The sequence below is a fragment of the Armigeres subalbatus genome, chromosome 2 (assembly GCF_024139115.2).
Source record: "Armigeres subalbatus isolate Guangzhou_Male chromosome 2, GZ_Asu_2, whole genome shotgun sequence".
NCBI classification, from domain to species: domain Eukaryota; kingdom Metazoa; phylum Arthropoda; class Insecta; order Diptera; family Culicidae; genus Armigeres; species Armigeres subalbatus.
Window position 1 is genome coordinate 378,235,591 of NC_085140.1, and position 15,381 is coordinate 378,250,971.

Genomic DNA, 15,381 nt, shown 5'->3' on the forward strand with positions numbered 1-15,381 from the left:
GGTTTGTACTAACTCCTCTTATAACAAGTGAAGGCATTCCACTATATAGCTCAAAATATTTGTCTATATCAGATAGTTAGTTGTTCTCTGAATAGTCTATCACCTTCTTATAATATAACATAACACAGTTAGTTAATTATGTACTATAAAACACACAAACAAAACTGAATGAGAAATTCTTTCCTGCTCGGGGTCCTCTGGAAGAGTTTCCAGAGTCCAGCAGTGAGCGAGCAGATGTGTCCGTACGACACGACCGACGACGCGGCTGCTGCTGTTAGAACCAAAACCCAGGCCATGCACAAAACAAGGTGCTGAAAGTATTCTGCGATTGGTTCGTGTTGTACATTTCTTCCAAGCACCACTGGCACTGTGCTGGCTGGCTACTGTGCAGTTGCACGTTTTCTACGTTGTACAAATTGCTGAAAAAGTGGATTATTTGAGGTTGGATTGGAGATAGATAGGGCAGGAAAAAGCACATCTTCAAACTCAAAAGGAGATAAAATGGATGTTCGTTAACGATCGAACGCTATTGACAGAAGTTTTCCTCCTGAAAGCGACGACGGTGAAACGGCCGGGGAAAAGCAAAAAGCTGTGCTCAAATGGATAGTGGGGGCGAAATGGCTCGGAAAATAGTTTACGATTTTCATTTAACTTTTACCGTATTATTGTTGCACGAATTGTTGCAGAAGCTGGAAAACAGTGCCGATGTATGTTCGGTTGTTGTATTAGTCAGTGGCAAAAGAAGCGCCTTTTCTATGCAGGATGATGATTCACTGGAATGTAATTTTACGCATCGTTACAATTGGAGACTGGGAAACGAATGCATCATCACATCGTGTAGCATAATCTTAACGCAACAGCAGACTGGCAAACTAACTGTGTGTACGTTTATATAGAACAGCTTTAACATTTGATTTTCCAACTAAATTGACATGAAATTTGGGTCTGCAAAGTATTTTATTATTACCATTAGTTAATGTACACTCAATTTCAATACGATGAGTCACCAAACCTGGATGATTGAAAGGTATTGGCATTCTAAACATCGTTGTTTAGGGTACCCACCAGCCCCAACGCTGGCAGCAAGCCACAAGCCATATAATGGGTAACCGGAATCTAGTTTCAAAGTACCTCTAATTGCATCAATTTTTCACGCACCATGGTTCGTCAATAATTAATATCAGTCGGTGGGTACAACCGACGGAATGTGCTTATTACGCTTTCGTGGCTCATATGCAAACCATAGGAGAGTGAGGATCCCTGGCGAACGACTTCCAACATGGTTCGGCATTTAGAAGGAAATGCCGATTCAGAAATGTAGTTCTTTGCAGACAATTACTGCAGAATAATCAGAATCAGAATCATTGCCTTTCTAAGATTCCAGTCTCCCTTAACATATCGCTCTCGCTACTATGGGCATATGAATGCATACAGCAAATAACGTTGCATTACATTGGAACGTGTCATTCAGTCATTAATCAATTCACCTGCAGGCGATATGTAACTTACGACTGCTTGATGGCACTGATTTCAAGAGCAAATATTTGCAGTCATATGCTTGTTGGATGTAAATGTGATATTAGCTTATAAACATTCTGGATTGAATTTCAGTATTATTGGTAAAGACTACTAAGGTTCCTCAAATTTTCTAGCTCGCTAATCTTATGAAATCACATTTCCTTTTTTACTGAGGCTTACCTCAACATAATGGTAAAATACGCGGCTGTTTAAAACGAAATTGAATTGTAAAAAGGTGATCAACTTTCTATCTCACCGGATTTATTCTTAAATTCGATAAGGGGCGGTCTAAATAGTTCCTCCATTTGACATGTTATATTAGAAAGTAAGTAACATAGAAGCAAGAAACAAAAACTGATAAACCTTTGCAGTCCATTTTCTATCGATTCATCCTGGCCTCCTTGCTGCACAAATTGCGCGTTAATTTGTCGACACAATAATTTGAATAACCATTCAAGTTCAAGTTTAAACTACATATCTGATTGGAAGACCCGCACCGCACGCTCGGGCAACAACCAATAAACCGTATAACCGGATTTCAGCTTTTTATTGGAGTTTGTTCAAGAGTCGGTATGAAGAGACATCGAAATTGCTATTCGCGACTGGCAGAAGCTCGACAGTTCAGCATCCAGAAGTCTTGCTGGCCCCCAACTGCGTACCAATTGGTTCAGTTCGATTATCTGAAGCGGAAAACGCTAGTCATACATACATACTCATATACACATGTGCACTTTTATACATACGTTCGCTCACTCGCGAACTGCTGCATTCGGATGAAAATGGGTCGAAAAAGCTAGTCGATTCTCGTCTGTGTTGTTGCACCGAGCAAATAAAAATACGCGAAGAGCAAATAATTTGTTATTGTATCAAATTTATTTTATTCAGTGTATTTTCAGGAGTACGTGTGTCCACTGTTGCTGCTAAAAAGAGGAACATGAAAAACGGCATGTCGTTTAAATGTATGACGACACAGTAGTGGACAATAATATGGCATAATTCTTTCCTAGTCAATTTCGTTGCTGGATTTTTATTATTCTTTTTTTTGTATTACCGCAATGATTTCAAATTAATTTCGTTAATACAAAACAAACAATAAGGAAATAATGAAAATTTAGCCTATGCTTATGCTTAACAAGAAAGTCCCTACTAGCTGATGCAGAAAGATGAAAATAAATAAATTGAAAAGCTAAAATTGTGAAAAAAGTTAAAAAAGCTAAAAAAGTGAAAATTTTCACCATTTCACCTCAAATATGCATTTTTCAGGGTCGGCGAAATTAGGCACTAAGGTGATTATACAATCAATCCATGTGGTGTATTTTAAATTCACCACACGGTTTTCTACTCCTATTATCAAAAGTTCAAATCTAGCGTAATTATTTTCGTACAATGCTGAAATTAAAGTCGATTGTTTAGCATGAGTAAGCAAATGATCTACGGATTATTCATCCCCATGGGCGTTGTGGTTCTCTCAATTCGTGCTCTTGAAAAATCACTAGAAAAAGCACGTGGTTTCCAAAATGGCCGATATGTGGCTTTGTTGAATAACCACCCTAAGGTGACCAAAACGGTTGTATACTATTTCGCCGAAAAACATTTCGCGGAATTTTTTTTTCGCGGTACGACATTTTGCGGAATGTATCAACTCTCCGAAACACATTTCGCGGAATGAACCTTTTTTCCGAAAGACATCTCGCGGAATGTACCTTTTCACCGAAAATCATTCCGCGGAATGCCATTTGGCGGAATTCAGTTAGAATAATTATCATTCAAATATTTAACGATTTCTGCTTAATTACATGAAATGCAGGCTTATACATACCCGAACCCGACCCGTACCTGAGAATTTTTACATTCGTAAACCCGTACTCGACCCGAACCCAACATAATTTAATTATTCAAGCCCGCACAAAAGTTTTCCCCGGAAAATTCAAACTAGATATTTTCTGGTTGTCTTTAAATTGAAAAAAAATGTCAGCCCAAACAAAGAACTAACCTCACAATTAACAAAACTGAATAAAATAATTTTCAGTATTTTATTTTTTAAACCCGTACCGGACCCGAACCCGATATTGTACTAATTTTTCAAACCTGAATCCGACCCAAACAAATCGGGTTCGGGTTCGATTCGGGTTGCGAGTTTCAAAACCTGAAACCCCACCATATCTACTGCCCGGTATAAGGCGAAAGGAGTTGCTAATGTCTTCTTTCAAAGAACACGTCTTCCCGGTATAAGGCGAAGGGAGAAGTAACGCCTTCTTTAAATGGATGCATCTGCCTGGTATAAGGCGAAGGGAGGGGCAATGCCTTCTTTAAATGGATGCATCTGCCTAGTATAAGGCGAAAGGAGTTGATAATGCCTTCTTTAAAAGAACGCGTCTGCCCGGTATAAGGCGAAGTGCGGTGTAACGCCTTCTTCAAATTGAAGCATCTGCCCGGTATAATGTGAAAGGAGTTGATAATGCCTTCTTTGAAAGAATGCGTCTGCCCGGTTTAAGGCATAGGTAACGCCTTCTTTAAATGGTATAAGGCGATAGGAGCTGATAATGCCTTCTTTAAAAGAATCTGTCTGCCCGGTATAAGGCAAATGCAGAGGTAACGCCTTCTTTAAATGGATGCATCTGCCCGGTATGAGGCGAAATGAGTTGATAACGCCTTCTTTAAATGGATGCATCTGCCCGGTATAGAGGGAAGGTAGAGGTAACGCCTTCTTTAAATGGATGCATCTGCCCGGTATAGAGGGAAGGTAGAGGTAACGCCTTCTTTAAATGGATGCATCTGCCCGGTATAAGGCGAAATGAGTTGATAATGCCTTCTTTAAATGAACGCGTGTGCCCGGTATAAGGCGAAAGGAGGGGTAACGTATTCTTTAAATGGATGTATCTGCCCGGTATAAGGTACAATTGAAATTTTGAAAACTGCTTCTAAGTATTCTGGGAGGCCTTCCTTAGCCGTGCGGGAAGATGCGTGGCTGCCAAGCAAGACTATGCTGAAGGAGGCTTGGTTCAATATCTGGCCCGGTCTAGGAAATTTATCAAAAAATTTGTTTCGGCTTTTTAGGTAGAAACGATTTAACGTGTTAATCTCGTGTTCAACGAATTAAAAAAAATGGTAACCTGGCTTAGAAACCTCGCAAGTAATAATTCTAGGAATGCTGAATGAACAAAGGCTATTATTATTAATATTCCGCCAAAAGTCATTCGGCGAAAAGGTACAAACCGCCAAATGTCGTACCGCGAAAAGTTACAAACCGCCAAATGTTATTCCGCGAAATGTTCAACCGCGAGACTGAATTCCGCGAAATAGTTTTCGGTGAAATGTTATACAATCGACCAAAACCGATACACTTACACTAGGGTGCCAACCCAAGTAACAATTTCAAGACTTCATGGATTTATTTAAGTTTTTTAACGGCTTTATCGCTGCTTTGATCAATACCGCGAGATTAGCCTTAGGGCCATCCACAAAGTACGTCACGTTCCCAGGGGGGAGGGGGGGTTTTGAGCAGCGTGACGACTCTTACAAAAATTTTAGAGGTTTAATACAAAAAGTTTGACAATGGGGAGGGGGCTTGGCAATCGCCAAATTTTGCGTGACATACTTTATGGATCTTCCCTTATTGGAAGACTTGTAGCTATCTTCAAAATCATAATAAAACGTTCAATAAAACCACAAATGGCAAATGCTTTATTAGCTTATGATTATCTTGAGGACTCTAATAAACCCAATTTTGAAAACTGTCATAAAGCCGAATATATTGGTCTAAGACTTGTCTTACGCATAACCTAAATAAAACTTAGTAGTTTTAATTAGGTTTATAATGGTATTGTACAACAGCATAATGTTTATGTTGAACTTGGTGAACTATGATCAATCGAATAGCTAAAAACAGATGTTTCTGTTCCATTTTCCCCAAATATTTTGAGCAAAGAACATAAAAAATACATAAATTTTCCTAACTGAGCATTCGCATATTTAAGATTTTGTTGTTTATTGGTCAAATTCCACTTCTGAAAATGAAACAGATATTATGATTCCAATTGAAAATCGAATTTCAAAGTCGCGAAAACCGATTTTTTTTTTATTCGCGTTCAACTTATAGCGCATTATTGCGCAACTGGTGCGCATTATTCGCAACCAGATGCGCAGTGATGAAACTTGCGACTAATAGGAGAAAGATTGATTGTCGTGAGTTCAAAAATTCGGTTCTGAGCTGCACATATAATAATAAAAATCAAGCGAATATAGAACGATCATGAAAAAAACTAATCGCAAGGATTGCAGCAACTTTCAGAAAAATACTTATTGTATTTGAAAGTTATGCAAAATGTTATTTTAGCCGTCAAAATTGTCCATAGTGTAGTAGCAGCCATGCTGGTAGGAAAAAATAATTTTATATCGGCGTAAATCTTTTGCAAAATCTCTTGAAATGCAGCGATTATTATTAATAACAATTAGTAATAATCGCTGCATTTCAAGTTGATTTTCAAAATTTGAAGCACGAGAAATGTTTCCTTGCAAATCGGAATGCCACAAGAGGAAAAATCAGCATATCAATTTAATCAAATTAATTGGCCGTAAATCACAGTATTCAGACGGCGCACTTGAAAAAACTTATTTTCTTACCTGTTTTCACCAGAAATTCGAACGCGCAGAAAAATTTGCAAGCACGCGAACGAATTCTGGGCATCCAATTTCCAATAATTGAATATTATTTTCATCCATGCCCGTGATGTTGTTTTTAATTTCATTTTTCCATTTCTATGATTATCCTTTTTCTTCAAAACAATAACAAAAAGCTCCACGGAAAAGAAATTCCCTTTTTTGACAGCGGTTTCATGGAACTCTTATGAATAATCTTAAACTTGTTTTGAAGACGATCTCAAGAGTGGTCCACTTAGTCATAACCTAATTTTGTAGAGGTTGTCATGTAGATTTGAGTTTTATTGCTAGTCTTGAAAATTTACTCTCCAAAACTGCTAATAGAGTATGATAAAACTCAAAATGTTACTTGGGAAGTGTCAATGAAAATGACATTTTCGAATTTCAAAAAACGACATTGTTCACAAGTTCCATTACCCCAAAATATGACCCCATGCAAAATTTGAGCGGACATGATTTAGGGGTGCCTAAAATTCATCAAAGTTTTGAAGTTTTTACCCATGAAAAAGGAAAGGAAAAGTCGAAAATCGAGTTTTTGTTTTTGATGCAAAATGACAAAAATGAATGAAACCACAGAGAACAGACGTTGAAGCTGCACTCGCTATGTTGTGATAACTTTTTACTGTTCATTTTGAAATAACTTTGCAATGTCGCCGTTATCCCATGCATAATCAGTGCTAGCGTCATAAAAAAATGCCACTGTGCGCTAGTGTCGTTACGCATGCAAGAGCATAGCAGCACCATCGTGTTGTCAAAATGAGATTGTGAGTTGCAATGTCGACGTCGTTGGCGTTGCGGTTCGGTTTGTTTGTTTACACATGTTTTGCAAAAAAATTTGTTCGAGCCTCCATGTCTGTTCTCTGTCATGAAACGTTGATATCTGATGCCATTTAAAAAAATATATTTGAAAAAAATCGAATTATTCTCATAGAACATTTTTGGGACTTTTGGATCTTTGAATATGCAAAATTTGTGCTAATCGGACATGATTTAGGGTTGCTCAAAATTAATCAAGACTTAATTTTCTTCACAAGGGGGAATTTTTGTTATGCCAAAGGGCTCGAAATGCATAAAACTCTGAGAATCATCGAATTTAAAAACCGGACGTTACGCAAACATTTCCTAAGCCCTAAAATATGCCCCTATGCAAAATTTGAGCTCCAAATCTTGTTTTAAGAATTTTGAATTTTTTGTGACTTTGAAAACTTTTAAGATCAGATTTACGGAGAAAATTATCAGATGGCTATTCAATGTTTACTACACTGAGGTTAATCTTTACGCGGTTATTACGCGGTACCTCATGAATTCAAAACACAACGTGTAAAGATCAAGAAAACTGATAATTTAGAGACACGATTCATGTCATTGCGGAACTTTTTTTTCACCGGAATTTTTTTTATCAGATTTTTGGCATAATACGATCACGTCGGTTTATTGCCTTTCTCGTATACAAAGTATTACGTAAAGGCTATACTGCCGCTAACCGCAAGTCGAGCACCTCTGTATATGGGCCTCGACGGATCACTCCAAAACCGAACTTTTGATAGAAGGCTCGGCGACCCATAGTGTTATATACCAATCGACTCAGCTCGACGAATTTAGGTGATGTATGTATGTGTGTGTATGTGTACAAAAATGTTAGCCACATTTTTTGATACTTAGCATTATCTAGCTGATCAAGTGAGGTTGTGTACAGTTGCTGATGAAGAATGTGAATAGCCGACGGACATTCTAAATACTCACGCTCCTCTAATGTGGACGTGTACTATACACATGTGGAAGTATTGGCTTGAGAAATGGATTGCGAGTGATTTGACCATGCGTCCAATTTGGGAATCTCAAGCTCGTTCAGTAGCCGCTAGGTTGCGAAGGCTGACGGAGGTCCTTCGTAGCTTAGTTGGTAAAAGCACCAGTCTAGCGGGTCATGGGTTCGAGTCCCATCGAAGGGAAAGTGGTTACCTCCAATACATTTTCCAAATCAATATCTTCCACATAACGTACATAATCACATATGGCCGTACATAATCACTAAAGTGGCCATAAATTCATTTGGAAACATGTTTTCCATGTAGTTGAGACCATAGGATGGATATAAATCGGAATGGTCATTCTAGATCAGGTTCCCGGACGGCCCTAAGTGACCATAAATTCATTTGGAAGAATCCGTGGCAATATGGGTATCAAAATTCTTGAAATTGTTCCGGAAACATGTTTTCTAGATAGTTGAGACCATAGGATGAATATCAACCGGAACGGTCATCTTGGAACAGGTTCTCGGAGAGCCTAAATTGGCCTTAAACTCATTTAGAAGACACCCTGGCAATATGGGTATCAAAATTCTTGGAATTGTTTCGGAAATATATTATCCATAAAGTTGAAACCATAGGATGGATATCAACCGGAACAGTCATCCTGGAACAAGTTCCCGAAAGGCCTTTAGTGGCCACAAACTCATTTAGAAGACAACCTGGCATCAAAATTCTTGGAATATTTTCGGAAACATGTTTTTCCAAGAAGATGGGACTGATGCTGGGTCATTAGGCCGAATGGTTATTAGGTCGAATGACAAGTGAGGAGTGAATAGTGAGAAGTGAGCAGTGAGAAGTGGAAAGTAAAAAGTGGAAAGAGAAAAGTGAAAAGTGAAATGAAAGAAATTTTAGTCGTTCTTTTTATTTTTGTAAATTATTCAGCAAACAACAATGATCTTCATGAAATAACTTACAGCGCGAGTACCTGTCAAGATTTTTTTAAATCTTTTGAGGGGCCCCACGGAAACCTGTTTGAGAATGACCGGTCAGTTGTCAAACTATTTTATGGCCTAATAACCCAAAAGATCATGCTTCCAAGACAATTCCAATTCCATGAATTTTTATACCCATCCATTTTCAAACCACCCCATGGACCAATTATTTATCAGATCATGCTTCCGAAACAATTTCATGATTTTTGATACCCATATTGATAGGGTTTCTTCTAAATGAATTTGTGGCCATTTTAGGCCTCACGGGAAACTGTTCCAGGATGACCGGTTCGTTGTCAACGATTTTATGGCCCAATTACTTACCAGATCATGCTTCCGAAACAATTTCATGAATTTTGATACCCATAGTGCCATGGTTTTTTCAAAATGAGTTTGTGGCCACTGTGGCCCCACGGGAACCTGTTCCAGGATGACCGGTTCGTTGTCAAACCATTCTATGGTCCAATTACTTATCAGATCATTTTTCCGAAACAATTTTGATACACATATTGACAGGGTTTCTTCAAAATGAGTTTGTGGCCACTGTAGGCCCCACGGGAACCTGTACCAGTTCGGTTCGTTGTCAAACCATTCTGTGCTCCAATTACTTATCAGATCATGCTTCCGAAACAATTTCATGAATTTTGATACCCAGATTGTCATGGTTTCTTTAAAATGAGTTTGTGGCCACTTTAGGCCCCACGGGAACCTGTTTCAGGATGACCGGTTCGTTGTCAATCCATTTTATGGACCAATTACTTATCAGATCATACTTCCGAAACAATTTCATGAATTTTGATACCCATATTGCCAGGGTTTCTTCAAAATGAGTTTGTGGCCACTTAAGGCCCCACGGGAACCTGTACCAGGAGGACCGGTTCAGTGGCAAACCATTCTATGGTCCAATTACTTATCAGATCATGCTTCCGAAACAATTTCATGAATTTTGATACCCATATTGCCAGGGTTTCTTCAAAATGAGTTTGTGGCCACTTAAGGCCCCACGGGAACCTGTTTCCGGAATAACCGTTCCGAGATTTAATCATAAGATGGTCCTGTAACGTAGTTAAGTTATATTCTTTAAATTTCCAACGAAGTTTATTAGTCATGACGCAAGAAATCTTCATTTGGTTGAATATATATCTTCAGTTTATACATACTTTGGCACTTGGCCCAGTTAATCCGGAATTCCGGTAACCAGGTAATCCGAATCGGTTCTATGTAACATGTATCGAATAGCGGGTAAGATACAGCAACTTACCGTAGCAACCAAAATCGTCAACATCGGTGAAAAACTGACAATATTATGATCATTTTAAGTCCGTGGGTACCCGGGTACCCTGTCGGTAACGTAAGGGTGTTTTTTTGTCGGTAACAAAAGGGTTAGAAACGAAAAAAAAATTTAGTTTACGGAAATGCATTCAAATGACCGCAAATGGATATGAATTAATGGAAAAAGTGAAATCTATCCCCCTAAAGTGCTATTTCGACCTCTCTTATGTGTTTTTCTTATTTTTTTAATGCGCGAGAAAGGCACCACTAACGCTAGGTGGATTGATTTTTTTTCTAGTAATTAGAGTAAAACTAAAAAGAACGTCCGGTTTCAAGCATTCTTCTTTTTTTTTTGTATTTGGAAATTCTTTAAACAGTTTCTTTATTATAAATGACGATGTATGTTAGCATTGATATCTTGATCAAAATAGGTAAAAGCATGTCTTTTTGAGGTTGCATGAATCACATCACTTACCAAGGTGAATCCTAATCTGTGCAACTAAAGCCTGTCCACGTTAGATTTCGGACACTTAGATAATATCCAATTGATGTGTTGCCATTATACCAATTTGGACGAGAATGAAAAGTAGAAAGCCACACGTAAAACCAAGAGATTCAGCTGTTCTTTAAATTAATTATCTCAGTGGTTTATGAAAATGTTCAAAAAACACATTAAATGATGAGTGTCCACAATTTAACGTGGACAGTCTTTACTTATCCCACCCAACTAGCATAAATCTCTCCTGTGACAACTGTGGAGATGCAGAGGTGAACTCGGACTGTTACACCAACTATTCCTTCCCATCTCAGATGACCGTAAGGTCGTGGTCGGCACCATTATTAATCCATTGATTACTGAACTCTTGACCTGTGCACATTGAGGTTGGAGAGCTAGTCCCAACTATTGGTTTCCTGTGCAATTTCGATTGTTCTGATCAAACACGGAGTAGCAATTACGGTTTGTGCGGTCATTAGGCTCAAGCGCGGCCATTCTTTTCCCATTAATGGGTACCTAAAATTTTCGATATTTTTGAAACTCTTCTCTGAAATTCTAGAGACAATTTAATTAAAAACGGTAAACAGTAGGGGGTTGGATTTTTCTTATACTGTGTATTAAGTATGAGATTACAGAATAAAAATTGAAATATTGTGTTTATTGTGCAGTATAAAACAATTAAGTCTAACCCCGTACTGCTTACCGTTTTTAATTAAATTGCTTCTAGAATTTTAAAGAAGAGTTTCAAAAATTTCTTCGTATGTTTTCCCGTGCGAATATTTTTGATTATCATCTTTCTGCTTCTTCTTCTTCATGCAACATCAAAGCGCCAATCGCCAATGCTCTCGCGGCGGTATGAACGGAGCTTAAAATTGGAAAGGCAACACTAGCGCCACCCCATCGGTAGACGGCTTCAAGAACTACATCTCATTTCAGGGGGGTGGTTTTCCCGTGCGAAATTTTTTAAATATCATCTTTCTGCTTCTTCTTCATGCAACATCAAAGCGCCAATTAAGGGCCGATGCCCATGTAGCGTTTTTTTCAACGCCGTGTGCACACAGCGTTGAAAAGACGCTACGTGGGCATCGGGCCTAATCAGGTCGAAAATCACGCAACAATGCAATACATCTCGTTGAATATAAAATAAAAAATGCAACACATACCGCTTACGCATCCGACTGTTCTGACTTCGTGTGTTTATTGCTTAACCGGCAATGTTTACATCCAGCACCATGTTTTTGGCTTCAGGCGAGTTATTCGTGGATGACAGCCGTTTCATGGGGGTGAAAATTTTTCGTGTACGCCACTTTTTGCACTTTTTGCTCGAAAAATCTGAAAACTTTCTGGACTTAGGCTGACCATATGTACCATATTGAACGTCCAGTTTTTTAGACCATTTTGTGCTGTCCCGTCGTAATCTGAAAAATCCTCAATTTTTCCCGTTGTTTCATTGATTCTACATTGATCATACATGGAAAGTGTATTTTTGCGTTCTTATGAGAGAGATTTACAGCCCTCGGCTGGCTCATCTCTCAACAAAAAAAAGTGAACGAAATCTATAAATAAGTGTGAGATGTTATGTTATTAGTGTTGCTTTTAAAATAATGCTATCTATGCCGTTTTGTATTTTCCATTGATCAACTTTTCTTAAAATTTATAACAGTTAATGACATCAGATGACTTCGGGAGATTTTTCATACAATCAATGATTTTTTCTGCTTATTCGGGAAGCATTAAAATTTGACCAATTTCATCCGTGGATTGAACGGAATTAGTAACTTGATAGACAAGTATTTCTTGAAAATCAGGTCACGCCTCAATGTCATTAAAATGAAGCGCAGGGACAGTCATTCGAATTTTCTTTTTGAATTTTCCGAAGAAGGTGCTTCATTTTTTTTCAAATCTGCATATTGTTCAATCATTTGATTCTTTTCGAATCATTCAAAGTTTTTCTGAATATTTCAAAATCATCCACTGTAAAAAAAAACAACGGCATGAAAAAAATAATTTATAAATTAACTGAACAAAATTGAGTTTAGTCAGTTTCAAACCAAAAGAAAAATTGGTAGGATTAAAGACTAGATTTGAAGTCTTCACGTACTTTAAGGCTAGTTTACACATCAACTTGTCTGCAAATTTCACTCCCGTTTGTGTGGACGAGATTTATGGGATTTCGTTATGAAAAATTAGGAATTCGGCCCGATTTAAAATACAATCCTGTGGAAAACTCTGAGAGTCCGAGCTGTAAGCCAGGCTGTAAATTGGCCAGGATTTTTAATCCTTTCCGGGACTAAATTGCAGGAGTTTCGCTTTGATTGGACAAGGCTCACGAGATGTGAGGATATTCTTAGCGTCATTTAAATCAATTTCGATCAAAAAGAGATGTGAATTGATTATTGTTCTGAGATTACCAATTTGATTAGTTATCTCGGGATCTGTGGGATTTAGAAAGCTGCCATCTTCTGCAAAGATTGGAGACCAATTTGTTGTAGAACTATTTATTTCGTTATTTGTCCGCTGGCCAGCGATAGTTTGGTCAAATATTTCGGGATCTGTGGGATTTAGAAAACTGCCGTTTTCTAAGTTGTTCAGGGATTGAAAACAAATATGTTCTAAAAACGTTTAATTTGGACTTTATCCGCAGTGTGACGCTAGAGTATATGAGACTACCAGTTTGGTTAGATATCTCGGCAACTGCAAGATTACCATCTTCCATAAAGTTGTTCGAGGAATGGAGATCAATATGTAATAAAACTGGATTTTCAGGATGGCCACCTGCGGTCATAGATGAGTAAGAGCTGTAAGATAAATCCCTGGACATTTTCAGAAATGACTTTAAAAAATCGCCTTGCTCTAGGATGAACTTTCAAATAGATAAATGAATAATTTATTATTGGTCACTTTTTCCTAAGCACCATGAGCCTTTTATTCAATCATATCTACCAGAGCCTTCTATCGAATCACTTTGAATATCCTCTCAAATGTTTAGAAAAAAAAACAACTTAATTCACCAAGTAGTGATACTGCCTTTCTCGCATTTAGCCAAGACACCAACATTATAAGGTGAATATGGTTCGATGTACTTCCTTTATAACTTTCAAACGCAACGGTCAATCGTTTTAATTTTCAATAGTGATCAACTAGTCTTTGCCCCCTGTCGAATGAAACTTGTTGCGGTTCTTGATTACTATATGAAAAGTTGTCTAATGTTTTTCTTAGCTTTTGTGCACACACATACACACATACATACACACGGACAGACGGACATTTGTTCAGCTCGTCGAGCTGAGTCGAATGGTATATAACACCAGGGTTTCCGAAGCTTCTATAAAAAGTTCTTTTTTGGAGTGAAATGATAGCCTTTCGGTACAACTTTGTTTTACGAAAAATGCAAAAATTGTAAGGAATACATGGTGGTTTCGTGAAAATTGGTCATCCGATTGAAAAAATATCATACTTTTACTCAATGTGTTGTACTTTTTACAACAGTGCGAGTCCCGGAAGGATAAGCCCATAAATTTTGAAATGTCCACAGCTCTTGAATTTTATCACAAGGTTTTCCGACATGTTCCGTTTTGCAAGCGCGTTTGTCCCTTTTTTTTCACCGGAATGATCTGGTCAGCCTATCTTCTGACTGCTTGTCCACGTGTAATGTCCGTAATTGACTCCCGGAAGGATTAAGCTATTATGAAGAGCAAATTTCGTTTTCGTCTGTTATTGTTCGAGACTTAACCTTCAAGCACTACCTCAGCACAAACAACACTAAGAATAACTCTGTCACTACACGCAACCATGTACTTCGTCTTAGGAGTGCTAACGCATATGCACCCGAGTTTTGCAGACGAAATAGAACTCATTGGAAACGATCGCAGAGCAATGATGTATTCTTTTGTCTAATTGAAGATTGAAACGATAAGAATAGAAATAACTTTTCACTCTATCAATACGAAGTAGTTTATAATGGATAGAAATAGAAATAAGAGGATATGTACGAGATGTGATTTTAGTGAAGTGTGACAATGATCCCTAGTAACATCGTTGTACTTATAATGGTTTCATAGCACACTTGAAGAGTAAATTGCTATCCGCAAGAACAATGTGAAACCATAATAACGTGCGTAACCAGCTTACTGTCCATAAGAGCATGAATAACTCACGCAGATATGAAAGCAACCAAATATGGAACTGTCGAGCATGTAGCAGCTTCCGTAACATACATACAGAAATGTAATTCGCTCTATATAAAACCTTAGTTCATCTGGTAGCCTTTTTCGGACATGAAGCATGAAAATTATGAGATCCAGACCAGAAAGCTTTTGTGATTTTTAATGTGATGCGTTAAATGTTCGATGAGGTGCTTGAAAATGGTATGCGCCACAGAAACGATGAGACACTGACTCTAACAAGATGAAAATATTTTGAATCCAATAAATTATGGCAAACTGACAATGGGCTGGCTATCTAGTACGAATGTCGGAAGAAAAAATTGCGAATGCAGTACTGTACAGAGAACTGGATAAAGGCCGGAAATAGATGATAATTACTAAAAAAGATCTGATTGACGCAAAAATAAAAAATAACCCAAAAAATACTCCAAAAACGCTTAGAATACAGAAATAAATGTTTTTTTCATTATTTGAGATCCGTTTGAAGATAGGTTTTCTTCTAAATAAATTTTTGGTTGATCTCTATGGTT